The sequence below is a fragment of the Phocoena phocoena genome, unplaced genomic scaffold (genome assembly GCF_963924675.1).
Source record: "Phocoena phocoena unplaced genomic scaffold, mPhoPho1.1 SCAFFOLD_226, whole genome shotgun sequence".
In the NCBI taxonomy this organism is placed as follows: domain Eukaryota; kingdom Metazoa; phylum Chordata; class Mammalia; order Artiodactyla; family Phocoenidae; genus Phocoena; species Phocoena phocoena.
Window position 1 is genome coordinate 1 of NW_027077632.1, and position 23,507 is coordinate 23,507.

Sequence of the window (23,507 nt, forward strand, 5' to 3'; positions counted from 1 at the left end):
TTTACTCGCCCGCGGGCGGTGGCCGCCGGCTCCGCCCCCGCCGGGCCCCGCTGCAGGCCCCACCTCCTCAGGCCCCTCCCACCACGGCGCGCGTGCGCCGGAGGGGCCGCTCCCCGCCGGCCCGGCCGGCCGGGCGGCCAGAAGGCGGCCCCGGAAGGCAGCCGCACCCCGGACGCTCCCGGGGTGGCTGGCCCGGACCCAGAATCCGCCGCGGGCCCGGTTGCCGTCCTTTCGGCCAGCGAGCCCCTCGACCTGCACCTGGCCACCCCCACTGGCGCCCAGCCCCGCTGCCGCCACCTGTGCGCCGGTGTGTCCCGCCACAGCTCCCTCCGGCAGAAGCCCCGCCTCCGCCGTGTCGCCGCGGCCGGGTGCGGGAGCGGGATCGAGGGCCGGGGCCGCTTCCCCGGGCCTGCCGGCCACCAGGGGCGGGCTCCTGAGCTCGGCGGGTGGTGTGCGGGCAAGGGTGGCCTTGCCGGGGCTGAGGGGCCGTGGCGACGCAATGGTGGCTCCCAGTGGCTTCGGGCCAGCTGCTGTCGGGCAGCAGGGCCGGCCCGGGCTGCGGCCGGGCTGCGCCTAGCGCCGCGTGGGCGGGCAGGGGCGATGCCCCAGGGACCGCGGGCCCCGGGCCCCGAAGCCCCCGGGGCCACGTCCCTGTGAGCGACGTGCGGGATCTTGGGCGGGGCGCCAAGCGCCGAAGGGTTTGCTGTGTCACGCCGGCCCTCGGCTGGGAGGTGGTGGCCAAACCCTCCGCCACCGCCCGATACCCGAGACGTCCGTTCCCCCTGCCTGGGCGGGCGGCGGGGTCCCGCCGGGGCGGGCTGACCGCCGGGCTGGCTGGCCCTAAGGCGCCAGCGCCAGCGCAACTGGGCCTCAAGAGGCAGCCCGCGGTCCCCGCCCCCGTCTACGGCCATACCACCCTGAACGCGCCCGATCTCGTCTGATCTCGGAAGCTAAGCAGGGTCGGGCCTGGTTAGTACTTGGATGGGAGACCGCCTGGGAATACCGGGTGCTGTAGGCTTTTTGCCTCCCGCTCCGCCTTCTCCTTTACTCGCCCGCGGGCGGTGGCCGCCGGCTCCGCCCCCGCCGGGCCCCGCTGCAGGCCCCACCTCCTCAGGCCCCTCCCACCACGGCGCGCGTGCGCCGGAGGGGCCGCTCCCCGCCGGCCCGGCCGGCCGGGCGGCCAGAAGGCGGCCCCGGAAGGCAGCCGCACCCCGGACGCTCCCGGGGTGGCTGGCCCGGACCCAGAATCCGCCGCGGGCCCGGTTGCCGTCCTTTCGGCCAGCGAGCCCCTCGACCTGCACCTGGCCGCCCCCACTGGCGCCCAGCCCCGCTGCCGCCACCTGTGCGCCGGTGTGTCCCGCCACAGCTCCCTCCGGCAGAAGCCCCGCCTCCGCCGTGTCGCCGCGGCCGGGTGCGGGAGCGGGATCGAGGGCCGGGGCCGCTTCCCCGGGCCTGCCGGCCACCAGGGGCGGGCTCCTGAGCTCGGCGGGTGGTGTGCGGGCAAGGGTGGCCTTGCCGGGGCTGAGGGGCCGTGGCGACGCAATGGTGGCTCCCAGTGGCTTCGGGCCAGCTGCAGTCGGGCAGCAGGGCCGGCCCGGGCTGCGGCCGGGCTGCGCCTAGCGCCGCGTGGGCGGGCAGGGGCGATGCCCCAGGGACCGCGGGCCCCGGGCCCCGAAGCCTCCGGGGCCACGTCCCTGTGAGCGACGTGCGGGATCTTGGGCGGGGCGCCAAGCGCCGAAGGGTTTGCTGGGTCACGCCGGCCCTCGGCTGGGAGGTGGTGGCCGAACCCTCCGCCACCGCCCGATACCCGAGACGTCCGTTCCCCCTGCCTGGGCGGGCTGACCGCCGGGCTGGCTGGCCCTAAGGCGCCAGCGCCAGCGCAACTGGGCCTCAAGAGGCAGCCCGCGGTCCCAGCCCCCGTCTACGGCCATACCACCCTGAACGCGCCCGATCTCGTCTGATCTCGGAAGCTAAGCAGGGTCGGGCCTGGTTAGTACTTGGATGGGAGACCGCCTGGGAATACCGGGTGCTGTAGGCTTTTTGCCTCCCGCTCCGCCTTCTCCTTTACTCGCCCGCGGGCGGTGGCCGCCGGCTCCGCCCCCGCCGGGCCCCGCTGCAGGCCCCACCTCCTCAGGCCCCTCCCACCACGGCGCGCGTGCGCCGGAGGGGCCGCTCCCCGCCGGCCCGGCCGGCCGGGCGGCCAGAAGGCGGCCCCGGAAGGCAGCCGCACCCCGGACGCTCCCGGGGTGGCTGGCCCGGACCCAGAATCCGCCGCGGGCCCGGTTGCCGTCCTTTCGGCCAGCGAGCCCCTCGACCTGCACCTGGCCGCCCCCACTGGCGCCCAGCCCCGCTGCCGCCACCTGTGCGCCGGTGTGTCCCGCCACAGCTCCCTCCGGCAGAAGCCCCGCCTCCGCCGTGTCGCCGCGGCCGGGTGCGGGAGCGGGATCGAGGGCCGGGGCCGCTTCCCCGGGCCTGCCGGCCACCAGGGGCGGGCTCCTGAGCTCGGCGGGTGGTGTGCGGGCAAGGGTGGCCTTGCCGGGGCTGAGGGGCCGTGGCGACGCAATGGTGGCTCCCAGTGGCTTCGGGCCAGCTGCTGTCGGGCAGCAGGGCCGGCCCGGGCTGCGGCCGGGCTGCGCCTAGCGCCGCGTGGGCGGGCAGGGGCGATGCCCCAGGGACCGCGGGCCCCGGGCCCCGAAGCCCCCGGGGCCACGTCCCTGTGAGCGACGTGCGGGATCTTGGGCGGGGCGCCAAGCGCCGAAGGGTTTGCTGGGTCACGCCGGCCCTCGGCTGGGAGGTGGTGGCCAAACCCTCCGCCACCGCCCGATACCCGAGACGTCCGTTCCCCCTGCCTGGGCGGGCGGCGTGGTCCCGCCGGGGCGGGCTGACCGCCGGGCTGGCTGGCCCTAAGGCGCCAGCGCCAGCGCAACTGGGCCTCAAGAGGCAGCCCGCGGTCCCCGCCCCCGTCTACGGCCATACCACCCTGAACGCGCCCGATCTCGTCTGATCTCGGAAGCTAAGCAGGGTCGGGCCTGGTTAGTACTTGGATGGGAGACCGCCTGGGAATACCGGGTGCTGTAGGCTTTTTGCCTCCCGCTCCGCCTTCTCCTTTACTCGCCCGCGGGCGGTGGCCGCCGGCTCCGCCCCCGCCGGGCCCCGCTGCAGGCCCCACCTCCTCAGGCCCCTCCCACCACGGCGCGCGTGCGCCGGAGGGGCCGCTCCCCGCCGGCCCGGCCGGCCGGGCGGCCAGAAGGCGGCCCCGGAAGGCAGCCGCACCCCGGACGCTCCCGGGGTGGCTGGCCCGGACCCAGAATCCGCCGCGGGCCCGGTTGCCGTCCTTTCGGCCAGCGAGCCCCTCGACCTGCACCTGGCCGCCCCCACTGGCGCCCAGCCCCGCTGCCGCCACCTGTGCGCCGGTGTGTCCCGCCACAGCTCCCTCCGGCAGAAGCCCCGCCTCCGCCGTGTCGCCGCGGCCGGGTGCGGGAGCGGGATCGAGGGCCGGGGCCGCTTCCCCGGGCCTGCCGGCCACCAGGGGCGGGCTCCTGAGCTCGGCGGGTGGTGTGCGGGCAAGGGTGGCCTTGCCGGGGCTGAGGGGCCGTGGCGACGCAATGGTGGCTCCCAGTGGCTTCGGGCCAGCTGCTGTCGGGCAGCAGGGCCGGCCCGGGCTGCGGCCGGGCTGCGCCTAGCGCCGCGTGGGCGGGCAGGGGCGATGCCCCAGGGACCGCGGGCCCCGGGCCCCGAAGCCCCCGGGGCCACGTCCCTGTGAGCGACGTGCGGGATCTTGGGCGGGGCGCCAAGCGCCGAAGGGTTTGCTGGGTCACGCCGGCCCTCGGCTGGGAGGTGGTGGCCAAACCCTCCGCCACCGCCCGATACCCGAGACGTCCGTTCCCCCTGCCTGGGCGGGCGGCGGGGTCCCGCCGGGGCGGGCTGACCGCCGGGCTGGCTGGCCCTAAGGCGCCAGCGCCAGCGCAACTGGGCCTCAAGAGGCAGCCCGCGGTCCCCGCCCCCGTCTACGGCCATACCACCCTGAACGCGCCCGATCTCGTCTGATCTCGGAAGCTAAGCAGGGTCGGGCCTGGTTAGTACTTGGATGGGAGACCGCCTGGGAATACCGGGTGCTGTAGGCTTTTTGCCTCCCGCTCCGCCTTCTCCTTTACTCGCCCGCGGGCGGTGGCCGCCGGCTCCGCCCCCGCCGGGCCCCGCTGCAGGCCCCACCTCCTCAGGCCCCTCCCACCACGGCGCGCGTGCGCCGGAGGGGCCGCTCCCCGCCGGCCCGGCCGGCCGGGCGGCCAGAAGGCGGCCCCGGAAGGCAGCCGCACCCCGGACGCTCCCGGGGTGGCTGGCCCGGACCCAGAATCCGCCGCGGGCCCGGTTGCCGTCCTTTCGGCCAGCGAGCCCCTCGACCTGCACCTGGCCGCCCCCACTGGCGCCCAGCCCCGCTGCCGCCACCTGTGCGCCGGTGTGTCCCGCCACAGCTCCCTCCGGCAGAAGCCCCGCCTCCGCCGTGTCGCCGCGGCCGGGTGCGGGAGCGGGATCGAGGGCCGGGGCCGCTTCCCCGGGCCTGCCGGCCACCAGGGGCGGGCTCCTGAGCTCGGCGGGTGGTGTGCGGGCAAGGGTGGCCTTGCCGGGGCTGAGGGGCCGTGGCGACGCAATGGTGGCTCCCAGTGGCTTCGGGCCAGCTGCTGTCGGGCAGCACGGCCGGCCCGGGCTGCGGCCGGGCTGCGCCTAGCGCTGCGTGGGCGGGCAGGGGCGATGCCCCAGGGACCGCGGGCCCCGGGCCCCGAAGCCCACGGGGCCACGTCCCTGTGAGCGACGTGCGGGATCTTGGGCGGGGCGCCAAGCGCCGTAGGGTTTGCTGGGTCACGCCGGCCCTCGGCTGGGAGGTGGTGGCCAAACCCTCCGCCACCGCCCGATACCCGAGACGTCCGTTCCCCCTGCCTGGGCGGGCGGCGGGGTCCCGCCGGGGCGGGCTGACCGCCGGGCTGGCTGGCCCTAAGGCGCCAGCGCCAGCGCAACTGGGCCTCAAGAGGCAGCCCGCGGTCCCCGCCCCCGTCTACGGCCATACCACCCTGAACGCGCCCGATCTCGTCTGATCTCGGAAGCTAAGCAGGGTCGGGCCTGGTTAGTACTTGGATGGGAGACCGCCTGGGAATACCGGGTGCTGTAGGCTTTTTGCCTCCCGCTCCGCCTTCTCCTTTACTCGCCCGCGGGCGGTGGCCGCCGGCTCCGCCCCCGCCGGGCCCCGCTGCAGGCCCCACCTCCTCAGGCCCCTCCCACCACGGCGCGCGTGCGCCGGAGGGGCCGCTCCCCGCCGGCCCGGCCGGCCGGGCGGCCAGAAGGCGGCCCCGGAAGGCAGCCGCACCCCGGACGCTCCCGGGGTGGCTGGCCCGGACCCAGAATCCGCCGCGGGCCCGGTTGCTGTCCTTTCGGCCAGCGAGCCCCTCGACCTGCACCTGGCCGCCCCCACTGGCGCCCAGCCCCGCTGCCGCCACCTGTGCGCCGGTGTGTCCCGCCACAGCTCCCTCCGGCAGAAGCCCCGCCTCCGCCGTGTCGCCGCGGCCGGGTGCGGGAGCGGGATCGAGGGCCGGGGCCGCTTCCCCGGGCCTGCCGGCCACCAGGGGCGGGCTCCTGAGCTCGGCGGGTGGTGTGCGGGCAAGGGTGGCCTTGCCGGGGCTGAGGGGCCGTGGCGACGCAATGGTGGCTCCCAGTGGCTTCGGGCCAGCTGCTGTCGGGCAGCAGGGCCGGCCCGGGCTGCGGCCGGGCTGCGCCTAGCGCCGCGTGGGCGGGCAGGGGCGATGCCCCAGGGACCGCGGGCCCCGGGCCCCGAAGCCTCCGGGGCCACGTCCCTGTGAGCGACGTGCGGGATCTTGGGCGGGGCGCCAAGCGCCGAAGGGTTTGCTGGGTCACGCCGGCCCTCGGCTGGGAGGTGGTGGCCAAACCCTCCGCCACCGCCCGATACCCGAGACGTCCGTTCCCCCTGCCTGGGCGGGCTGACCGCCGGGCTGGCTGGCCCTAAGGCGCCAGCGCCAGCGCAACTGGGCCTCAAGAGGCAGCCCGCGGTCCCCGCCCCCGTCTACGGCCATACCACCCTGAACGCGCCCGATCTCGTCTGATCTCGGAAGCTAAGCAGGGTCGGGCCTGGTTAGTACTTGGATGGGAGACCGCCTGGGAATACCGGGTGCTGTAGGCTTTTTGCCTCCCGCTCCGCCTTCTCCTTTACTCGCCCGCGGGCGGTGGCCGCCGGCTCCGCCCCCGCCGGGCCCCGCTGCAGGCCCCACCTCCTCAGGCCCCTCCCACCACGGCGCGCGTGCGCCGGAGGGGCCGCTCCCCGCCGGCCCGGCCGGCCGGGCGGCCAGAAGGCGGCCCCGGAAGGCAGCCGCACCCCGGACGCTCCCGGGGTGGCTGGCCCGGACCCAGAATCCGCCGCGGGCCCGGTTGCCGTCCTTTCGGCCAGCGAGCCCCTCGACCTGCACCTGGCCGCCCCCACTGGCGCCCAGCCCCGCTGCCGCCACCTGTGCGCCGGTGTGTCCCGCCACAGCTCCCTCCGGCAGAAGCCCCGCCTCCGCCGTGTCGCCGCGGCCGGGTGCGGGAGCGGGATCGAGGGCCGGGGCCGCTTCCCCGGGCCTGCCGGCCACCAGGGGCGGGCTCCTGAGCTCGGCGGGTGGTGTGCGGGCAAGGGTGGCCTTGCCGGGGCTGAGGGGCCGTGGCGACGCAATGGTGGCTCCCAGTGGCTTCGGGCCAGCTGCTGTCGGGCAGCAGGGCCGGCCCGGGCTGCGGCCGGGCTGCGCCTAGCGCCGCGTGGGCGGGCAGGGGCGATGCCCCAGGGACCGCGGGCCCCGGGCCCCGAAGCCCCCGGGGCCACGTCCCTGTGAGCGACGTGCGGGATCTTGGGCGGGGCGCCAAGCGCCGAAGGGTTTGCTGGGTCACGCCGGCCCTCGGCTGGGAGGTGGTGGCCAAACCCTCCGCCACCGCCCGATACCCGAGACGTCCGTTCCCCCTGCCTGGGCGGGCTGACCGCCGGGCTGGCTGGCCCTAAGGCGCCAGCGCCAGCGCAACTGGGCCTCAAGAGGCAGCCCGCGGTCCCCGCCCCCGTCTACGGCCATACCACCCTGAACGCGCCCGATCTCGTCTGATCTCGGAAGCTAAGCAGGGTCGGGCCTGGTTAGTACTTGGATGGGAGACCGCCTGGGAATACCGGGTGCTGTAGGCTTTTTGCCTCCCGCTCCGCCTTCTCCTTTACTCGCCCGCGGGCGGTGGCCGCCGGCTCCGCCCCCGCCGGGCCCCGCTGCAGGCCCCACCTCCTCAGGCCCCTCCCACCACGGCGCGCGTGCGCCGGAGGGGCCGCTCCCCGCCGGCCCGGCCGGCCGGGCGGCCAGAAGGCGGCCCCGGAAGGCAGCCGCACCCCGGACGCTCCCGGGGTGGCTGGCCCGGACCCAGAATCCGCCGCGGGCCCGGTTGCCGTCCTTTCGGCCAGCGAGCCCCTCGACCTGCACCTGGCCGCCCCCACTGGCGCCCAGCCCCGCTGCCGCCACCTGTGCGCCGGTGTGTCCCGCCACAGCTCCCTCCGGCAGAAGCCCCGCCTCCGCCGTGTCGCCGCGGCCGGGTGCGGGAGCGGGATCGAGGGCCGGGGCCGCTTCCCCGGGCCTGCCGGCCACCAGGGGCGGGCTCCTGAGCTCGGCGGGTGGTGTGCGGGCAAGGGTGGCCTTGCCGGGGCTGAGGGGCCGTGGCGACGCAATGGTGGCTCCCAGTGGCTTCGGGCCAGCTGCTGTCGGGCAGCAGGGCCGGCCCGGGCTGCGGCCGGGCTGCGCCTAGCGCCGCGTGGGCGGGCAGGGGCGATGCCCCAGGGACCGCGGGCCCCGGGCCCCGAAGCCCCCGGGGCCACGTCCCTGTGAGCGACGTGCGGGATCTTGGGCGGGGCGCCAAGCGCCGAAGGGTTTGCTGGGTCACGCCGGCCCTCGGCTGGGAGGTGGTGGCCAAACCCTCCGCCACCGCCCGATACCCGAGACGTCCGTTCCCCCTGCCTGGGCGGGCTGACCGCCGGGCTGGCTGGCCCTAAGGCGCCAGCGCCAGCGCAACTGGGCCTCAAGAGGCAGCCCGCGGTCCCCGCCCCCGTCTACGGCCATACCACCCTGAACGCGCCCGATCTCGTCTGATCTCGGAAGCTAAGCAGGGTCGGGCCTGGTTAGTACTTGGATGGGAGACCGCCTGGGAATACCGGGTGCTGTAGGCTTTTTGCCTCCCGCTCCGCCTTCTCCTTTACTCGCCCGCGGGCGGTGGCCGCCGGCTCCGCCCCCGCCGGGCCCCGCTGCAGGCCCCACCTCCTCAGGCCCCTCCCACCACGGCGCGCGTGCGCCGGAGGGGCCGCTCCCCGCCGGCCCGGCCGGCCGGGCGGCCAGAAGGCGGCCCCGGAAGGCAGCCGCACCCCGGACGCTCCCGGGGTGGCTGGCCCGGACCCAGAATCCGCCGCGGGCCCGGTTGCCGTCCTTTCGGCCAGCGAGCCCCTCGACCTGCACCTGGCCGCCCCCACTGGCGCCCAGCCCCGCTGCCGCCACCTGTGCGCCGGTGTGTCCCGCCACAGCTCCCTCCGGCAGAAGCCCCGCCTCCGCCGTGTCGCCGCGGCCGGGTGCGGGAGCGGGATCGAGGGCCGGGGCCGCTTCCCCGGGCCTGCCGGCCACCAGGGGCGGGCTCCTGAGCTCGGCGGGTGGTGTGCGGGCAAGGGTGGCCTTGCCGGGGCTGAGGGGCCGTGGCGACGCAATGGTGGCTCCCAGTGGCTTCGGGCCAGCTGCTGTCAGGCAGCAGGGCCGGCCCGGGCTGCGGCCGGGCTGCGCCTAGCGCCGCGTGGGCGGGCAGGGGCGATGCCCCAGGGACCGCGGGCCCCGGGCCCCGAAGCCCGCGGGCCCACGTCCCTGTGAGCGACGTGCGGGATCTTGGGCGGGGCGCCAAGCGCCGAAGGGTTTGCTGGGTCACGCCGGCCCTCGGCTGGGAGGTGGTGGCCAAACCCTCCGCCACCGCCCGATACCCGAGACGTCCGTTTCCCCTGCCTGGGCGGGCGGCGGGGTCCCGCCGGGGCGGGCTGACCGCCGGGCTGGCTGGCCCTAAGGCGCCAGCGCCAGCGCAACTGGGCCTCAAGAGGCAGCCCGCGGTCCCCGTCCCCGTCTACGGCCATACCACCCTGAACGCGCCCGATCTCGTCTGATCTCGGAAGCTAAGCAGGGTCGGGCCTGGTTAGTACTTGGATGGGAGACCGCCTGGGAATACCGGGTGCTGTAGGCTTTTTGCCTCCCGCTCCGCCTTCTCCTTTACTCGCCCGCGGGCGGTGGCCGCCGGCTCCGCCCCCGCCGGGCCCCGCTGCAGGCCCCACCTCCTCAGGCCCCTCCCACCACGGCGCGCGTGCGCCGGAGGGGCCGCTCCCCGCCGGCCCGGCCGGCCGGGCGGCCAGAAGGCGGCCCCGGAAGGCAGCCGCACCCCGGACGCTCCCGGGGTGGCTGGCCCGGACCCAGAATCCGCCGCGGGCCCGGTTGCCGTCCTTTCGGCCAGCGAGCCCCTCGACCTGCACCTGGCCGCCCCCACTGGCGCCCAGCCCCGCTGCCGCCACCTGTGCGCCGGTGTGTCCCGCCACAGCTCCCTCCGGCAGAAGCCCCGCCTCCGCCGTGTCGCCGCGGCCGGGTGCGGGAGCGGGATCGAGGGCCGGGGCCGCTTCCCCGGGCCTGCCGGCCACCAGGGGCGGGCTCCTGAGCTCGGCGGGTGGTGTGCGGGCAAGGGTGGCCTTGCCGGGGCTGAGGGGCCGTGGCGACGCAATGGTGGCTCCCAGTGGCTTCGGGCCAGCTGCTGTCGGGCAGCAGGGCCGGCCCGGGCTGCGGCCGGGCTGCGCCTAGCGCCGCGTGGGCGGGCAGGGGCGATGCCCCAGGGACCGCGGGCCCCGGGCCCCGAAGCCCCCGGGGCCACGTCCCTGTGAGCGACGTGCGGGATCTTGGGCGGGGCGCCAAGCGCCGAAGGGTTTGCTGGGTCACGCCGGCCCTCGGCTGGGAGGTGGTGGCCAAACCCTCCGCCACCGCCCGATACCCGAGACGTCCGTTCCCCCTGCCTGGGCGGGCTGACCGCCGGGCTGGCTGGCCCTAAGGCGCCAGCGCCAGCGCAACTGGGCCTCAAGAGGCAGCCCGCGGTCCCCGCCCCCGTCTACGGCCATACCACCCTGAACGCGCCCGATCTCGTCTGATCTCGGAAGCTAAGCAGGGTCGGGCCTGGTTAGTACTTGGATGGGAGACCGCCTGGGAATACCGGGTGCTGTAGGCTTTTTGCCTCCCGCTCCGCCTTCTCCTTTACTCGCCCGCGGGCGGTGGCCGCCGGCTCCGCCCCCGCCGGGCCCCGCTGCAGGCCCCACCTCCTCAGGCCCCTCCCACCACGGCGCGCGTGCGCCGGAGGGGCCGCTCCCCGCCGGCCCGGCCGGCCGGGCGGCCAGAAGGCGGCCCCGGAAGGCAGCCGCACCCCGGACGCTCCCGGGGTGGCTGGCCCGGACCCAGAATCCGCCGCGGGCCCGGTTGCCGTCCTTTCGGCCAGCGAGCCCCTCGACCTGCACCTGGCCACCCCCACTGGCGCCCAGCCCCGCTGCCGCCACCTGTGCGCCGGTGTGTCCCGCCACAGCTCCCTCCGGCAGAAGCCCCGCCTCCGCCGTGTCGCCGCGGCCGGGTGCGGGAGCGGGATCGAGGGCCGGGGCCGCTTCCCCGGGCCTGCCGGCCACCAGGGGCGGGCTCCTGAGCTCGGCGGGTGGTGTGCGGGCAAGGGTGGCCTTGCCGGGGCTGAGGGGCCGTGGCGACGCAATGGTGGCTCCCAGTGGCTTCGGGCCAGCTGCTGTCGGGCAGCAGGGCCGGCCCGGGCTGCGGCCGGGCTGCGCCTAGCGCCGCGTGGGCGGGCAGGGGCGATGCCCCAGGGACCGCGGGCCCCGGGCCCCGAAGCCCCCGGGGCCACGTCCCTGTGAGCGACGTGCGGGATCTTGGGCGGGGCGCCAAGCGCCGAAGGGTTTGCTGGGTCACGCCGGCCCTCGGCTGGGAGGTGGTGGCCAAACCCTCCGCCACCGCCCGATACCCGAGACGTCCGTTCCCCCTGCCTGGGCGGGCGGCGGGGTCCCGCCGGGGCGGGCTGACCGCCGGGCTGGCTGGCCCTAAGGCGCCAGCGCCAGCGCAACTGGGCCTCAAGAGGCAGCCCGCGGTCCCCGCCCCCGTCTACGGCCATACCACCCTGAACGCGCCCGATCTCGTCTGATCTCGGAAGCTAAGCAGGGTCGGGCCTGGTTAGTACTTGGATGGGAGACCGCCTGGGAATACCGGGTGCTGTAGGCTTTTTGCCTCCCACTCCGCCTTCTCCTTTACTCGCCCGCGGGCGGTGGCCGCCGGCTCCGCCCCCGCCGGGCCCCGCTGCAGGCCCCACCTCCTCAGGCCCCTCCCACCACGGCGCGCGTGCGCCGGAGGGGCCGCTCCCCGCCGGCCCGGCCGGCCGGGCGGCCAGAAGGCGGCCCCGGAAGGCAGCCGCACCCCGGACGCTCCCGGGGTGGCTGGCCCGGACCCAGAATCCGCCGCGGGCCCGGTTGCCGTCCTTTCGGCCAGCGAGCCCCTCGACCTGCACCTGGCCGCCCCCACTGGCGCCCAGCCCCGCTGCCGCCACCTGTGCGCCGGTGTGTCCCGCCACAGCTCCCTCCGGCAGAAGCCCCGCCTCCGCCGTGTCGCCGCGGCCGGGTGCGGGAGCGGGATCGAGGGCCGGGGCCGCTTCCCCGGGCCTGCCGGCCACCAGGGGCGGGCTCCTGAGCTCGGCGGGTGGTGTGCGGGCAAGGGTGGCCTTGCCGGGGCTGAGGGGCCGTGGCGACGCAATGGTGGCTCCCAGTGGCTTCGGGCCAGCTGCAGTCGGGCAGCAGGGCCGGCCCGGGCTGCGGCCGGGCTGCGCCTAGCGCCGCGTGGGCGGGCTGGGGCGATGCCCCAGGGACCGCGGGCCCCGGGCCCCGAAGCCTCCGGGGCCACGTCCCTGTGAGCGACGTGCGGGATCTTGGGCGGGGCGCCAAGCGCCGAAGGGTTTGCTGGGTCACGCCGGCCCTCGGCTGGGAGGTGGTGGCCGAACCCTCCGCCACCGCCCGATACCCGAGACGTCCGTTCCCCCTGCCTGGGCGGGCTGACCGCCGGGCTGGCTGGCCCTAAGGCGCCAGCGCCAGCGCAACTGGGCCTCAAGAGGCAGCCCGCGGTCCCCGCCCCCGTCTACGGCCATACCACCCTGAACGCGCCCGATCTCGTCTGATCTCGGAAGCTAAGCAGGGTCGGGCCTGGTTAGTACTTGGATGGGAGACCGCCTGGGAATACCGGGTGCTGTAGGCTTTTTGCCTCCCGCTCCGCCTTCTCCTTTACTCGCCCGCGGGCGGTGGCCGCCGGCTCCGCCCCCGCCGGGCCCCGCTGCAGGCCCCACCTCCTCAGGCCCCTCCCACCACGGCGCGCGTGCGCCGGAGGGGCCGCTCCCCGCCGGCCCGGCCGGCCGGGCGGCCAGAAGGCGGCCCCGGAAGGCAGCCGCACCCCGGACGCTCCCGGGGTGGCTGGCCCGGACCCAGAATCCGCCGCGGGCCCGGTTGCCGTCCTTTCGGCCAGCGAGCCCCTCGACCTGCACCTGGCCGCCCCCACTGGCGCCCAGCCCCGCTGCCGCCACCTGTGCGCCGGTGTGTCCCGCCACAGCTCCCTCCGGCAGAAGCCCCGCCTCCGCCGTGTCGCCGCGGCCGGGTGCGGGAGCGGGATCGAGGGCCGGGGCCGCTTCCCCGGGCCTGCCGGCCACCAGGGGCGGGCTCCTGAGCTCGGCGGGTGGTGTGCGGGCAAGGGTGGCCTTGCCGGGGCTGAGGGGCCGTGGCGACGCAATGGTGGCTCCCAGTGGCTTCGGGCCAGCTGCTGTCGGGCAGCAGGGCCGGCCCGGGCTGCGGCCGGGCTGCGCCTAGCGCCGCGTGGGCGGGCAGGGGCGATGCCCCAGGGACCGCGGGCCCCGGGCCCCGAAGCCCCCGGGGCCACGTCCCTGTGAGCGACGTGCGGGATCTTGGGCGGGGCGCCAAGCGCCGAAGGGTTTGCTGGGTCACGCCGGCCCTCGGCTGGGAGGTGGTGGCCAAACCCTCCGCCACCGCCCGATACCCGAGACGTCCGTTCCCCCTGCCTGGGCGGGCGGCGGGGTCCCGCCGGGGCGGGCTGACCGCCGGGCTGGCTGGCCCTAAGGCGCCAGCGCCAGCGCAACTGGGCCTCAAGAGGCAGCCCGCGGTCCCCGCCCCCGTCTACGGCCATACCACCCTGAACGCGCCCGATCTCGTCTGATCTCGGAAGCTAAGCAGGGTCGGGCCTGGTTAGTACTTGGATGGGAGACCGCCTGGGAATACCGGGTGCTGTAGGCTTTTTGCCTCCCGCTCCGCCTTCTCCTTTACTCGCCCGCGGGCGGTGGCCGCCGGCTCCGCCCCCGCCGGGCCCCGCTGCAGGCCCCACCTCCTCAGGCCCCTCCCACCACGGCGCGCGTGCGCCGGAGGGGCCGCTCCCCGCCGGCCCGGCCGGCCGGGCGGCCAGAAGGCGGCCCCGGAAGGCAGCCGCACCCCGGACGCTCCCGGGGTGGCTGGCCCGGACCCAGAATCCGCCGCGGGCCTGGTTGCCGTCCTTTCGGCCAGCGAGCCCCTCGACCTGCACCTGGCCGCCCCCACTGGCGCCCAGCCCCGCTGCCGCCACCTGTGCGCCGGTGTGTCCCGCCACAGCTCCCTCCGGCAGAAGCCCCGCCTCCGCCGTGTCGCCGCGGCCGGGTGCGGGAGCGGGATCGAGGGCCGGGGCCGCTTCCCCGGGCCTGCCGGCCACCAGGGGCGGGCTCCTGAGCTCGGCGGGTGGTGTGCCGGCAAGGGTGGCCTTGCCGGGGCTGAGGGGCCGTGGCGACGCAATGGTGGCTCCCAGTGGCTTCGGGCCAGCTGCTGTCGGGCAGCAGGGCCGGCCCGGGCTGCGGCCGGGCTGCGCCTAGCGCCGCGTGGGCGGGCAGGGGCGATGCCCCAGGGACCGCGGGCCCCGGGCCCCGAAGCCCCCGGGGCCACGTCCCTGTGAGCGACGTGCGGGATCTTGGGCGGGGCGCCAAGCGCCGAAGGGTTTGCTGGGTCACGCCGGCCCTCGGCTGGGAGGTGGTGGCCAAACCCTCCGCCACCGCCCGATACCCGAGACGTCCGTTCCCCCTGCCTGGGCGGGCGGCGGGGTCCCGCCGGGGCGGGCTGACCGCCGGGCTGGCTGGCCCTAAGGCGCCAGCGCCAGCGCAACTGGGCCTCAAGAGGCAGCCCGCGGTCCCCGCCCCCGTCTACGGCCATACCACCCTGAACGCGCCCGATCTCGTCTGATCTCGGAAGCTAAGCAGGGTCGGGCCTGGTTAGTACTTGGATGGGAGACCGCCTGGGAATACCGGGTGCTGTAGGCTTTTTGCCTCCCGCTCCGCCTTCTCCTTTACTCGCCCGCGGGCGGTGGCCGCCGGCTCCGCCCCCGCCGGGCCCCGCTGCAGGCCCCACCTCCTCAGGCCCCTCCCACCACGGCGCGCGTGCGCCGGAGGGGCCGCTCCCCGCCGGCCCGGCCGGCCGGGCGGCCAGAAGGCGGCCCCGGAAGGCAGCCGCACCCCGGACGCTCCCGGGGTGGCTGGCCCGGACCCAGAATCCGCCGCGGGCCCGGTTGCCGTCCTTTCGGCCAGCGAGCCCCTCGACCTGCACCTGGCCGCCCCCACTGGCGCCCAGCCCCGCTGCCGCCACCTGTGCGCCGGTGTGTCCCGCCACAGCTCCCTCCGGCAGAAGCCCCGCCTCCGCCGTGTCGCCGCGGCCGGGTGCGGGAGCGGGATCGAGGGCCGGGGCCGCTTCCCCGGGCCTGCCGGCCACCAGGGGCGGGCTCCTGAGCTCGGCGGGTGGTGTGCGGGCAAGGGTGGCCTTGCCGGGGCTGAGGGGCCGTGGCGACGCAATGGTGGCTCCCAGTGGCTTCGGGCCAGCTGCAGTCGGGCAGCAGGGCCGGCCCGGGCTGCGGCCGGGCTGCGCCTAGCGCCGCGTGGGCGGGCAGGGGCGATGCCCCAGGGACCGCGGGCCCCGGGCCCCGACGCCTCCGGGGCCACGTCCCTGTGAGCGACGTGCGGGATCTTGGGCGGGGCGCCAAGCGCCGAAGGGTTTGCTGGGTCACGCCGGCCCTCGGCTGGGAGGTGGTGGCCAAACCCTCCGCCACCGCCCGATACCCGAGACGTCCGTTCCCCCTGCCTGGGCGGGCTGACCGCCGGGCTGGCTGGCCCTAAGGCGCCAGCGCCAGCGCAACTGGGCCTCAAGAGGCAGCCCGCGGTCCCCGCCCCCGTCTACGGCCATACCACCCTGAACGCGCCCGATCTCGTCTGATCTCGGAAGCTAAGCAGGGTCGGGCCTGGTTAGTACTTGGATGGGAGACCGCCTGGGAATACCGGGTGCTGTAGGCTTTTTGCCTCCCGCTCCGCCTTCTCCTTTACTCGCCCGCGGGCGGTGGCCGCCGGCTCCGCCCCCGCCGGGCCCCGCTGCAGGCCCCACCTCCTCAGGCCCCTCCCACCACGGCGCGCGTGCGCCGGAGGGGCCGCTCCCCGCCGGCCCGGCCGGCCGGGCGGCCAGAAGGCGGCCCCGGAAGGCAGCCGCACCCCGGACGCTCCCGGGGTGGCTGGCCCGGACCCAGAATCCGCCGCGGGCCCGGTTGCCGTCCTTTCGGCCAGCGAGCCCCTCGACCTGCACCTGGCCGCCCCCACTGGCGCCCAGCCCCGCTGCCGCCACCTGTGCGCCGGTGTGTCCCGCCACAGCTCCCTCCGGCAGAAGCCCCGCCTCCGCCGTGTCGCCGTGGCCGGGTGCGGGAGCGGGATCGAGGGCCGGGGCCGCTTCCCCGGGCCTGCCGGCCACCAGGGGCGGGCTCCTGAGCTCGGCGGGTGGTGTGCGGGCAAGGGTGGCCTTGCCGGGGCTGAGGGGCCGTGGCGACGCAATGGTGGCTCCCAGTGGCTTCGGGCCAGCTGCTGTCGGGCAGCAGGGCCGGCCCGGGCTGCGGCCGGGCTGCGCCTAGCGCCGCGTGGGCGGGCAGGGGCGATGCCCCAGGGACCGCGGGCCCCGGGCCCCGAAGCCCCCGGGGCCACGTCCCTGTGAGCGACGTGCGGGATCTTGGGCGGGGCGCCAAGCGCCGAAGGGTTTGCTGGGTCACGCCGGCCCTCGGCTGGGAGGTGGTGGCCAAACCCTCCGCCACCGCCCGATACCCGAGACGTCCGTTCCCCCTGCCTGGGCGGGCTGACCGCCGGGCTGGCTGGCCCTAAGGCGCCAGCGCCAGCGCAACTGGGCCTCAAGAGGCAGCCCGCGGTCCCCGCCCCCGTCTACGGCCATACCACCCTGAACGCGCCCGATCTCGTCTGATCTCGGAAGCTAAGCAGGGTCGGGCCTGGTTAGTACTTGGATGGGAGACCGCCTGGGAATACCGGGTGCTGTAGGCTTTTTGCCTCCCGCTCCGCCTTCTCCTTTACTCGCCCGCGGGCGGTGGCCGCCGGCTCCGCCCCCGCCGGGCCCCGCTGCAGGCCCCACCTCCTCAGGCCCCTCCCACCACGGCGCGCGTGCGCCGGAGGGGCCGCTCCCCGCCGGCCCGGCCGGCCGGGCGGCCAGAAGGCGGCCCCGGAAGGCAGCCGCACCCCGGACGCTCCCGGGGTGGCTGGCCCGGACCCAGAATCCGCCGCGGGCCCGGTTGCCGTCCTTTCGGCCAGCGAGCCCCTCGACCTGCACCTGGCCGCCCCCACTGGCGCCCAGCCCCGCTGCCGCCACCTGTGCGCCGGTGTGTCCCGCCACAGCTCCCTCCGGCAGAAGCCCCGCCTCCGCCGTGTCGCCGTGGCCGGGTGCGGGAGCGGGATCGAGGGCCGGGGCCGCTTCCCCGGGCCTGCCGGCCACCAGGGGCGGGCTCCTGAGCTCGGCGGGTGGTGTGCGGGCAAGGGTGGCCTTGCCGGGGCTGAGGGGCCGTGGCGACGCAATGGTGGCTCCCAGTGGCTTCGGGCCAGCTGCTGTCGGGCAGCAGGGCCGGCCCGGGCTGCGGCCGGGCTGCGCCTAGCGCCGCGTGGGCGGGCAGGGGCGATGCCCCAGGGACCGCGGGCCCCGGGCCCCGAAGCCCCCGGGGCCACGTCCCTGTGAGCGACGTGCGGGATCTTGGGCGGGGCGCCAAGCGCCGAAGGGTTTGCTGGGTCACGCCGGCCCTCGGCTGGGAGGTGGTGGCCAAACCCTCCGCCACCGCCCGATACCCGAGACGTCCGTTCCCCCTGCCTGGGCGGGCTGACCGCCGGGCTGGCTGGCCCTAAGGCGCCAGCGCCAGCGCAACTGGGCCTCAAGAGGCAGCCCGCGGTCCCCGTCCCCGTCTACGGCCATACCACCCTGAACGCGCCCGATCTCGTCTGATCTCGGAAGCTAAGCAGGGTCGGGCCTGGTTAGTACTTGGATGGGAGACCGCCTGGGAATACCGGGTGCTGTAGGCTTTTTGCCTCCCGCTCCGCCTTCTCCTTTACTCGCCCGCGGGCGGTGGCCGCCGGCTCCGCCCCCGCCGGGCCCCGCTGCAGGCCCCACCTCCTCAGGCCCCTCCCACCACGGCGCGCGTGCGCCGGAGGGGCCGCTCCCCGCCGGCCCGGCCGGCCGGGCGGCCAGAAGGCGGCCCCGGAAGGCAGCCGCACCCCGGACGCTCCCGGGGTGGCTGGCCCGGACCCAGAATCCGCCGCGGGCCCGGTTGCCGTCCTTTCGGCCAGCGAGCCCCTCGACCTGCACCTGGCCGCCCCCACTGGCGCCCAGCCCCGCTGCCGCCACCTGTGCGCCGGTGTGTCCCGCCACAGCTCCCTCCGGCAGAAGCCCCGCCTCCGCCGTGTCGCCGCGGCCGGGTGCGGGAGCGGGATCGAGGGCCGGGGCCGCTTCCCCGGGCCTGCCGGCCACCAGGGGCGGGCTCCTGAGCTCGGCGGGTGGTGTGCGGGCAAGGGTGGCCTTGCCGGGGCTGAGGGGCCGTGGCGACGCAATGGTGGCTCCCAGTGGCTTCGGGCCAGCTGCTGTCGGGCAGCAGGGCCGGCCCGGGCTGCGGCCGGGCTGCGCCTAGCGCCGCGTGGGCGGGCAGGGGCGATGCCCCAGGGACCGCGGGCCCCGGGCCCCGAAGCCCACGGGGCCACGTCCCTGTGAGCGACGTGCGGGATCTTGGGCGGGGCGCCAAGCGCCGAAGGGTTTGCTGGGTCACGCCGGCCCTCGGCTGGGAGGTGGTGGCCAAACCCTCCGCCACCGCCCGATACCCGAGACGTCCGTTCCCCCTGCCTGGGCGGGCTGACCGCCGGGCTGGCTGGCCCTAAGGCGCCAGCGCCAGCGCAACTGGGCCTCAAGAGGCAGCCCGCGGTCCCCGCCCCCGTCTACGGCCATACCACCCTGAACGCGCCCGATCTCGTCTGATCTCGGAAGCTAAGCAGGGTCGGGCCTGGTTAGTACTTGGATGGGAGACCGCCTGGGAATACCGGGTGCTGTAGGCTTTTTGCCTCCCGCTCCGCCTTCTCCTTTACTCGCCCGCGGGCGGTGGCCGCCGGCTCCGCCCCCGCCGGGCCCCGCTGCAGGCCCCACCTCCTCAGGCACCTCCCACCACGGCGCGCGTGCGCCGGAGGGGCCGCTCCCCGCCGGCCCGGCCGGCCGGGCGGCCAGAAGGCGGCCCCGGAAGGCAGCCGCACCCCGGACGCTCCCGGGGTGGCTGGCCCGGACCCAGAATCCGCCGCGGGCCCGGTTGCCGTCCTTTCGGCCAGCGAGCCCCTCGACCTGCACCTGGCCGCCCCCACTGGCGCCCAGCCCCGCTGCCGCCACCTGTGCGCCGGTGTGTCCCGCCACAGCTCCCTCCGGCAGAAGCCCCGCCTCCGCCGTGTCGCCGCGGCCGGGTGCGGGAGCGGGATCGAGGGCCGGGGCCGCTTCCCCGGGCCTGCCGGCCACCAGGGGCGGGCTCCTGAGCTCGGCGGGTGGTGTGCGGGCAAGGGTGGCCTTGCCGGGGCTGAGGGGCCGTGGCGACGCAATGGTGGCTCCCAGTGGCTTCGGGCCAGCTGCTGTCGGGCAGCAGGGCCGGCCCGGGCTGCGGCCGGGCTGCGCCTAGCGCCGCGTGGGCGGGCAGGGGCGATGCCCCAGGGACCGCGGGCCCCGGGCCCCGAAGCCCCCGGGGCCACGTCCCTGTGAGCGACGTGCGGGATCTTGGGCGGGGCGCCAAGCGCCGAAGGGTTTGCTGGGTCACGCCGGCCCTCGGCTGGGAGGTGGTGGCCAAACCCTCCGCCACCGCCCGATACCCGAGACGTCCGTTCCCCCTGCCTGGGCGGGCTGACCGCCGGGCTGGCTGGCCCTAAGGCGCCAGCGCCAGCGCAACTGGGCCTCAAGAGGCAGCCCGCGGTCCCCGCCCCCGTCTACGGCCATACCACCCTGAACGCGCCCGATCTCGTCTGATCTCGGAAGCTAAGCAGGGTCGGGCCTGGTTAGTACTTGGATGGGAGACCGCCTGGGAATACCGGGTGCTGTAGGCTTTTTGCCTCCCGCTCCGCCTTCTCCTTTACTCGCCCGCGGGCGGTGGCCGCCGGCTCCGCCCCCGCCGGGCCCCGCTGCAGGCCCCACCTCCTCAGGCCCCTCCCACCACGGCGCGCGTGCGCCGGAGGGGCCGCTCCCCGCCGGCCCGGCCGGCCGGGCGGCCAGAAGGCGGCCCCGGAAGGCAGCCGCACCCCGGACGCTCCCGGGGTGGCTGGCCCGGACCCAGAATCCGCCGCGGGCCCGGTTGCCGTCCTTTCGGCCAGCGAGCCCCTCGACCTGCACCTGGCCGCCCCCACTGGCGCCCAGCCCCGCTGCCGCCACCTGTGCGCCGGTGTGTCCCGCCACAGCTCCCTCCGGCAGAAGCCCCGCCTCCGCCGTGTCGCCGCGGCCGGGTGCGGGAGCGGGATCGAGGGCCGGGGCCGCTTCCCCGGGCCTGCCGGCCACCAGGGGCGGGCTCCTGAGCTCGGCGGGTGGTGTGCGGGCAAGGGTGGCCTTGCCGGGGCTGAGGGGCCGTGGCGACGCAATGGTGGCTCCCAGTGGCTTCGGGCCAGCTGCTGTCGGGCAGCAGGGCCGGCCCGGGCTGCGGCCGGGCTGCGCCTAGCGCCGCGTGGGCGGGCAGGGGCGATGCCCCAGGGACCGCGGGCCCCGGGCCCCGAAGCCCCCGGGCCCACGTCCCTGTGAGCGACGTGCGGGATCTTGGGCGGGGCGCCAAGCGCCGAAGGGTTTGCTGGGTCACGCCGGCCCTCGGCTGGGAGGTGGTGGCCAAACCCTCCGCCACCGCCCGATACCCGAGACGTCCGTTCCCCCTGCCTGGGCGGGCTGACCGCCGGGCTGGCTGGCCCTAAGGCGCCAGCGCCAGCGCAACTGGGCCTCAAGAGGCAGCCCGCGGTCCCCGCCCCCGTCTACGGCCATACCACCCTGAACGCGCCCGATCTCGTCTGATCTCGGAAGCTAAGCAGGGTCGGGCCTGGTTAGTACTTGGATGGGAGACCGCCTGGGAATACCGGGTGCTGTAGGCTTTTTGCCTCCCGCTCCGCCTTCTCCTTTACTCGCCCGCGGGCGGTGGCCGCCGGCTCCGCCCCCGCCGGGCCCCGCTGCAGGCCCCACCTCCTCAGGCCCCTCCCACCACGGCGCGCGTGCGCCGGAGGGGCCGCTCCCCGCCGGCCCGGCCGGCCGGGCGGCCAGAAGGCGGCCCCGGAAGGCAGCCGCACCCCGGACGCTCCCGGGGTGGCTGGCCCGGACCCAGAATCCGCCGCGGGCCCGGTTGCCGTCCTTTCGGCCAGCGAGCCCCTCGACCTGCACCTGGCCGCCCCCACTGGCGCCCAGCCCCGCTGCCGCCACCTGTGCGCCGGTGTGTCCCACCACAGCTCCCTCCGGCAGAAGCCCCGCCTCCGCCGTGTCGCCGCGGCCGGGTGCGGGAGCGGGATCGAGGGCCGGGGCCGCTTCCCCGGGCCTGCCGGCCACCAGGGGCGGGCTCCTGAGCTCGGCGGGTGGTGTGCGGGCAAGGGTGGCCTTGCCGGGGCTGAGGGGCCGTGGCGACGCAATGGTGGCTCCCAGTGGCTTCGGGCCAGCTGCTGTCGGGCAGCAGGGCCGGCCCGGGCTGCGGCCGGGCTGCGCCTAGCGCCGCGTGGGCGGGCAGGGGCGATGCCCCAGGGACCGCGGGCCCCGGGCCCCGAAGCCCCCGGGGCCACGTCCCTGTGAGCGACGTGCGGGATCTTGGGCGGGGCGCCAAGCGCCGAAGGGTTTGCTGGGTCACGCCGGCCCTCGGCTGGGAGGTGGTGGCCAAACCCTCCGCCACCGCCCGATACCCGAGACGTCCGTTCCCCCTGCCTGGGCGGGCGGCGGGGTCCTGCCGGGGCGGGCTGACCGCCGGGCTGGCTGGCCCTAAGGCGCCAGCGCCAGCGCAACTGGGCCTCAAGAGGCAGCCCGCGGTCCCCGCCCCCGTCTACGGCCATACCACCCTGAACGCGCCCGATCTCGTCTGATCTCGGAAGCTAAGCAGGGTCGGGCCTGGTTAGTACTTGGATGGGAGACCGCCTGGGAATACCGGGTGCTGTAGGCTTTTTGCCTCCCGCTCCGCCTTCTCCTTTACTCGCCCGCGGGCGGTGGCCGCCGGCTCCGCCCCCGCCGGGCCCCGCTGCAGGCCCCACCTCCTCAGGCCCCTCCCACCACGGCGCGCGTGCGCCGGAGGGGCCGCTCCCCGCCGGCCCGGCCGGCCGGGCGGCCAGAAGGCGGCCCCGGAAGGCAGCCGCACCCCGGACGCTCCCGGGGTGGCTGGCCCGGACCCAGAATCCGCCGCGGGCCCGGTTGCCGTCCTTTCGGCCAGCGAGCCCCTCGACCTGCACCTGGCCGCCCCCACTGGCGCCCAGCCCCGCTGCCGCCACCTGTGCGCCGGTGTGTCCCGCCACAGCTCCCTCCGGCAGAAGCCCCGCCTCCGCCGTGTCGCCGCGGCCGGGTGCGGGAGCGGGATCGAGGGCCGGGGCCGCTTCCCCGGGCCTGCCGGCCACCAGGGGCGGGCTCCTGAGCTCGGCGGGTGGTGTGCGGGCAAGGGTGGCCTTGCCGGGGCTGAGGGGCCGTGGCGACGCAATGGTGGCTCCCAGTGGCTTCGGGCCAGCTGCTGTCGGGCAGCAGGGCCGGCCCGGGCTGCGGCCGGGCTGCGCCTAGCGCCGCGTGGGCGGGCAGGGGCGATGCCCCAGGGACCGCGGGCCCCGGGCCCCGAAGCCCCCGGGGCCACGTCCCTGTGAGCGACGTGCGGGATCTTGGGCGGGGCGCCAAGCGCCGAAGGGTTTGCTGGGTCACGCCGGCCCTCGGCTGGGAGGTGGTGGCCAAACCCTCCGCCACCGCCCGATACCCGAGACGTCCGTTCCCCCTGCCTGGGCGGGCGGCGGGGTCCCGCCGGGGCGGGCTGACCGCCGGGCTGGCTGGCCCTAAGGCGCCAGCGCCAGCGCAACTGGGCCTCAAGAGGCAGCCCGCGGTCCCCGCCCCCGTCTACGGCCATACCACCCTGAACGCGCCCGATCTCGTCTGATCTCGGAAGCTAAGCAGGGTCGGGCCTGGTTAGTACTTGGATGGGAGACCGCCTGGGAATACCGGGTGCTGTAGGCTTTTTGCCTCCCGCTCCGCCTTCTCCTTTACTCGCCCTTGGGCGGTGGCCGCCGGCTCCGCCCCCGCCGGGCCCCGCTGCAGGCCCCACCTCCTCAGGCCCCTCCCACCACGGCGCGCGTGCGCCGGAGGGGCCGCTCCCCGCCGGCCCGGCCGGCCGGGCGGCCAGAAGGCGGCCCCGGAAGGCAGCCGCACCCCGGACGCTCCCGGGGTGGCTGGCCCGGACCCAGAATCCGCCGCGGGCCCGGTTGCCGTCCTTTCGGCCAGCGAGCCCCTCGACCTGCACCTGGCCGCCCCCACTGGCGCCCAGCCCCGCTGCCGCCACCTGTGCGCCGGTGTGTCCCGCCGCAGCTCCCTCCGGCAGAAGCCCCGCCTCCGCCGTGTCGCCGCGGCCGGGTGCGGGAGCGGGATCGAGGGCCGGGGCCGCTTCCCCGGGCCTGCCGGCCACCAGGGGCGGGCTCCTGAGCTCGGCGGGTGGTGTGCGGGCAAGGGTGGCCTTGCCAGGGCTGAGGGGCCGTGGCGACGCAATGGTGGCTCCCAGTGGCTTCGGGCCAGCTGCTGTCGGGCAGCAGGGCCGGCCCGGGCTGCGGCCGGGCTGCGCCTAGCGCCGCGTGGGCGGGCAGGGGCGATGCCCCAGGGACCGCGGGCCCCGGGCCCCGAAGCCCCCGGGGCCACGTCCCTGTGAGCGACGTGCGGGATCTTGGGCGGGGCGCCAAGCGCCGAAGGGTTTGCTGGGTCACGCCGGCCCTCGGCTGGGAGGTGGTGGCCAAACCCTCCGCCACCGCCCGATACCCGAGACGTCCGTTCCCCCTGCCTGGGCGGGCGGCGGGGTCCCGCCGGGGCGGGCTGACCGCCGGGCTGGCTG

General features: G+C 77.1%; 22 non-coding genes across 22 annotated transcripts; all 22 read left to right on the forward strand.

Annotated features, from left to right (window-relative positions):
• Positions 1 to 899: 899 nt before the first annotated feature.
• LOC136143695 (5S ribosomal RNA) lies at positions 900 to 1,018 on the forward strand. The gene has a single exon (XR_010658267.1). It is a non-coding gene; the product is annotated as a 5S ribosomal RNA (ribosomal RNA).
• Positions 1,019 to 1,919: 901 nt separating this feature from the next.
• Positions 1,920 to 2,038, forward strand: LOC136143724 (5S ribosomal RNA). The gene has a single exon (XR_010658294.1). It is a non-coding gene; the product is annotated as a 5S ribosomal RNA (ribosomal RNA).
• A 924-nt stretch (positions 2,039 to 2,962) lies between these two features.
• LOC136143736 (5S ribosomal RNA) lies at positions 2,963 to 3,081 on the forward strand. Its single transcript, XR_010658305.1, has one exon. It is a non-coding gene; the product is annotated as a 5S ribosomal RNA (ribosomal RNA).
• A 924-nt stretch (positions 3,082 to 4,005) lies between these two features.
• Positions 4,006 to 4,124, forward strand: LOC136143747 (5S ribosomal RNA). The gene has a single exon (XR_010658316.1). It is a non-coding gene; the product is annotated as a 5S ribosomal RNA (ribosomal RNA).
• A 924-nt stretch (positions 4,125 to 5,048) lies between these two features.
• Positions 5,049 to 5,167, forward strand: LOC136143583 (5S ribosomal RNA). Its single transcript, XR_010658162.1, has one exon. It is a non-coding gene; the product is annotated as a 5S ribosomal RNA (ribosomal RNA).
• Positions 5,168 to 6,068: 901 nt separating this feature from the next.
• On the forward strand, positions 6,069 to 6,187 carry LOC136143595 (5S ribosomal RNA). Its single transcript, XR_010658173.1, has one exon. It is a non-coding gene; the product is annotated as a 5S ribosomal RNA (ribosomal RNA).
• Positions 6,188 to 7,088: 901 nt separating this feature from the next.
• On the forward strand, positions 7,089 to 7,207 carry LOC136143606 (5S ribosomal RNA). Its single transcript, XR_010658184.1, has one exon. It is a non-coding gene; the product is annotated as a 5S ribosomal RNA (ribosomal RNA).
• A 901-nt stretch (positions 7,208 to 8,108) lies between these two features.
• LOC136143618 (5S ribosomal RNA) lies at positions 8,109 to 8,227 on the forward strand. Its single transcript, XR_010658195.1, has one exon. It is a non-coding gene; the product is annotated as a 5S ribosomal RNA (ribosomal RNA).
• Positions 8,228 to 9,151: 924 nt separating this feature from the next.
• Positions 9,152 to 9,270, forward strand: LOC136143630 (5S ribosomal RNA). The gene has a single exon (XR_010658206.1). It is a non-coding gene; the product is annotated as a 5S ribosomal RNA (ribosomal RNA).
• Positions 9,271 to 10,171: 901 nt separating this feature from the next.
• On the forward strand, positions 10,172 to 10,290 carry LOC136143642 (5S ribosomal RNA). The gene has a single exon (XR_010658217.1). It is a non-coding gene; the product is annotated as a 5S ribosomal RNA (ribosomal RNA).
• Positions 10,291 to 11,214: 924 nt separating this feature from the next.
• LOC136143653 (5S ribosomal RNA) lies at positions 11,215 to 11,333 on the forward strand. Its single transcript, XR_010658228.1, has one exon. It is a non-coding gene; the product is annotated as a 5S ribosomal RNA (ribosomal RNA).
• Positions 11,334 to 12,234: 901 nt separating this feature from the next.
• On the forward strand, positions 12,235 to 12,353 carry LOC136143665 (5S ribosomal RNA). The gene has a single exon (XR_010658239.1). It is a non-coding gene; the product is annotated as a 5S ribosomal RNA (ribosomal RNA).
• A 924-nt stretch (positions 12,354 to 13,277) lies between these two features.
• Positions 13,278 to 13,396, forward strand: LOC136143677 (5S ribosomal RNA). Its single transcript, XR_010658250.1, has one exon. It is a non-coding gene; the product is annotated as a 5S ribosomal RNA (ribosomal RNA).
• A 924-nt stretch (positions 13,397 to 14,320) lies between these two features.
• Positions 14,321 to 14,439, forward strand: LOC136143688 (5S ribosomal RNA). The gene has a single exon (XR_010658261.1). It is a non-coding gene; the product is annotated as a 5S ribosomal RNA (ribosomal RNA).
• A 901-nt stretch (positions 14,440 to 15,340) lies between these two features.
• LOC136143701 (5S ribosomal RNA) lies at positions 15,341 to 15,459 on the forward strand. Its single transcript, XR_010658273.1, has one exon. It is a non-coding gene; the product is annotated as a 5S ribosomal RNA (ribosomal RNA).
• A 901-nt stretch (positions 15,460 to 16,360) lies between these two features.
• On the forward strand, positions 16,361 to 16,479 carry LOC136143712 (5S ribosomal RNA). Its single transcript, XR_010658284.1, has one exon. It is a non-coding gene; the product is annotated as a 5S ribosomal RNA (ribosomal RNA).
• A 901-nt stretch (positions 16,480 to 17,380) lies between these two features.
• Positions 17,381 to 17,499, forward strand: LOC136143715 (5S ribosomal RNA). Its single transcript, XR_010658286.1, has one exon. It is a non-coding gene; the product is annotated as a 5S ribosomal RNA (ribosomal RNA).
• Positions 17,500 to 18,400: 901 nt separating this feature from the next.
• On the forward strand, positions 18,401 to 18,519 carry LOC136143716 (5S ribosomal RNA). Its single transcript, XR_010658287.1, has one exon. It is a non-coding gene; the product is annotated as a 5S ribosomal RNA (ribosomal RNA).
• A 901-nt stretch (positions 18,520 to 19,420) lies between these two features.
• LOC136143717 (5S ribosomal RNA) lies at positions 19,421 to 19,539 on the forward strand. Its single transcript, XR_010658288.1, has one exon. It is a non-coding gene; the product is annotated as a 5S ribosomal RNA (ribosomal RNA).
• A 901-nt stretch (positions 19,540 to 20,440) lies between these two features.
• Positions 20,441 to 20,559, forward strand: LOC136143719 (5S ribosomal RNA). Its single transcript, XR_010658289.1, has one exon. It is a non-coding gene; the product is annotated as a 5S ribosomal RNA (ribosomal RNA).
• A 924-nt stretch (positions 20,560 to 21,483) lies between these two features.
• LOC136143720 (5S ribosomal RNA) lies at positions 21,484 to 21,602 on the forward strand. The gene has a single exon (XR_010658290.1). It is a non-coding gene; the product is annotated as a 5S ribosomal RNA (ribosomal RNA).
• Positions 21,603 to 22,526: 924 nt separating this feature from the next.
• On the forward strand, positions 22,527 to 22,645 carry LOC136143721 (5S ribosomal RNA). The gene has a single exon (XR_010658291.1). It is a non-coding gene; the product is annotated as a 5S ribosomal RNA (ribosomal RNA).
• The last annotated feature ends 862 nt before the right edge of the window (positions 22,646 to 23,507 follow it).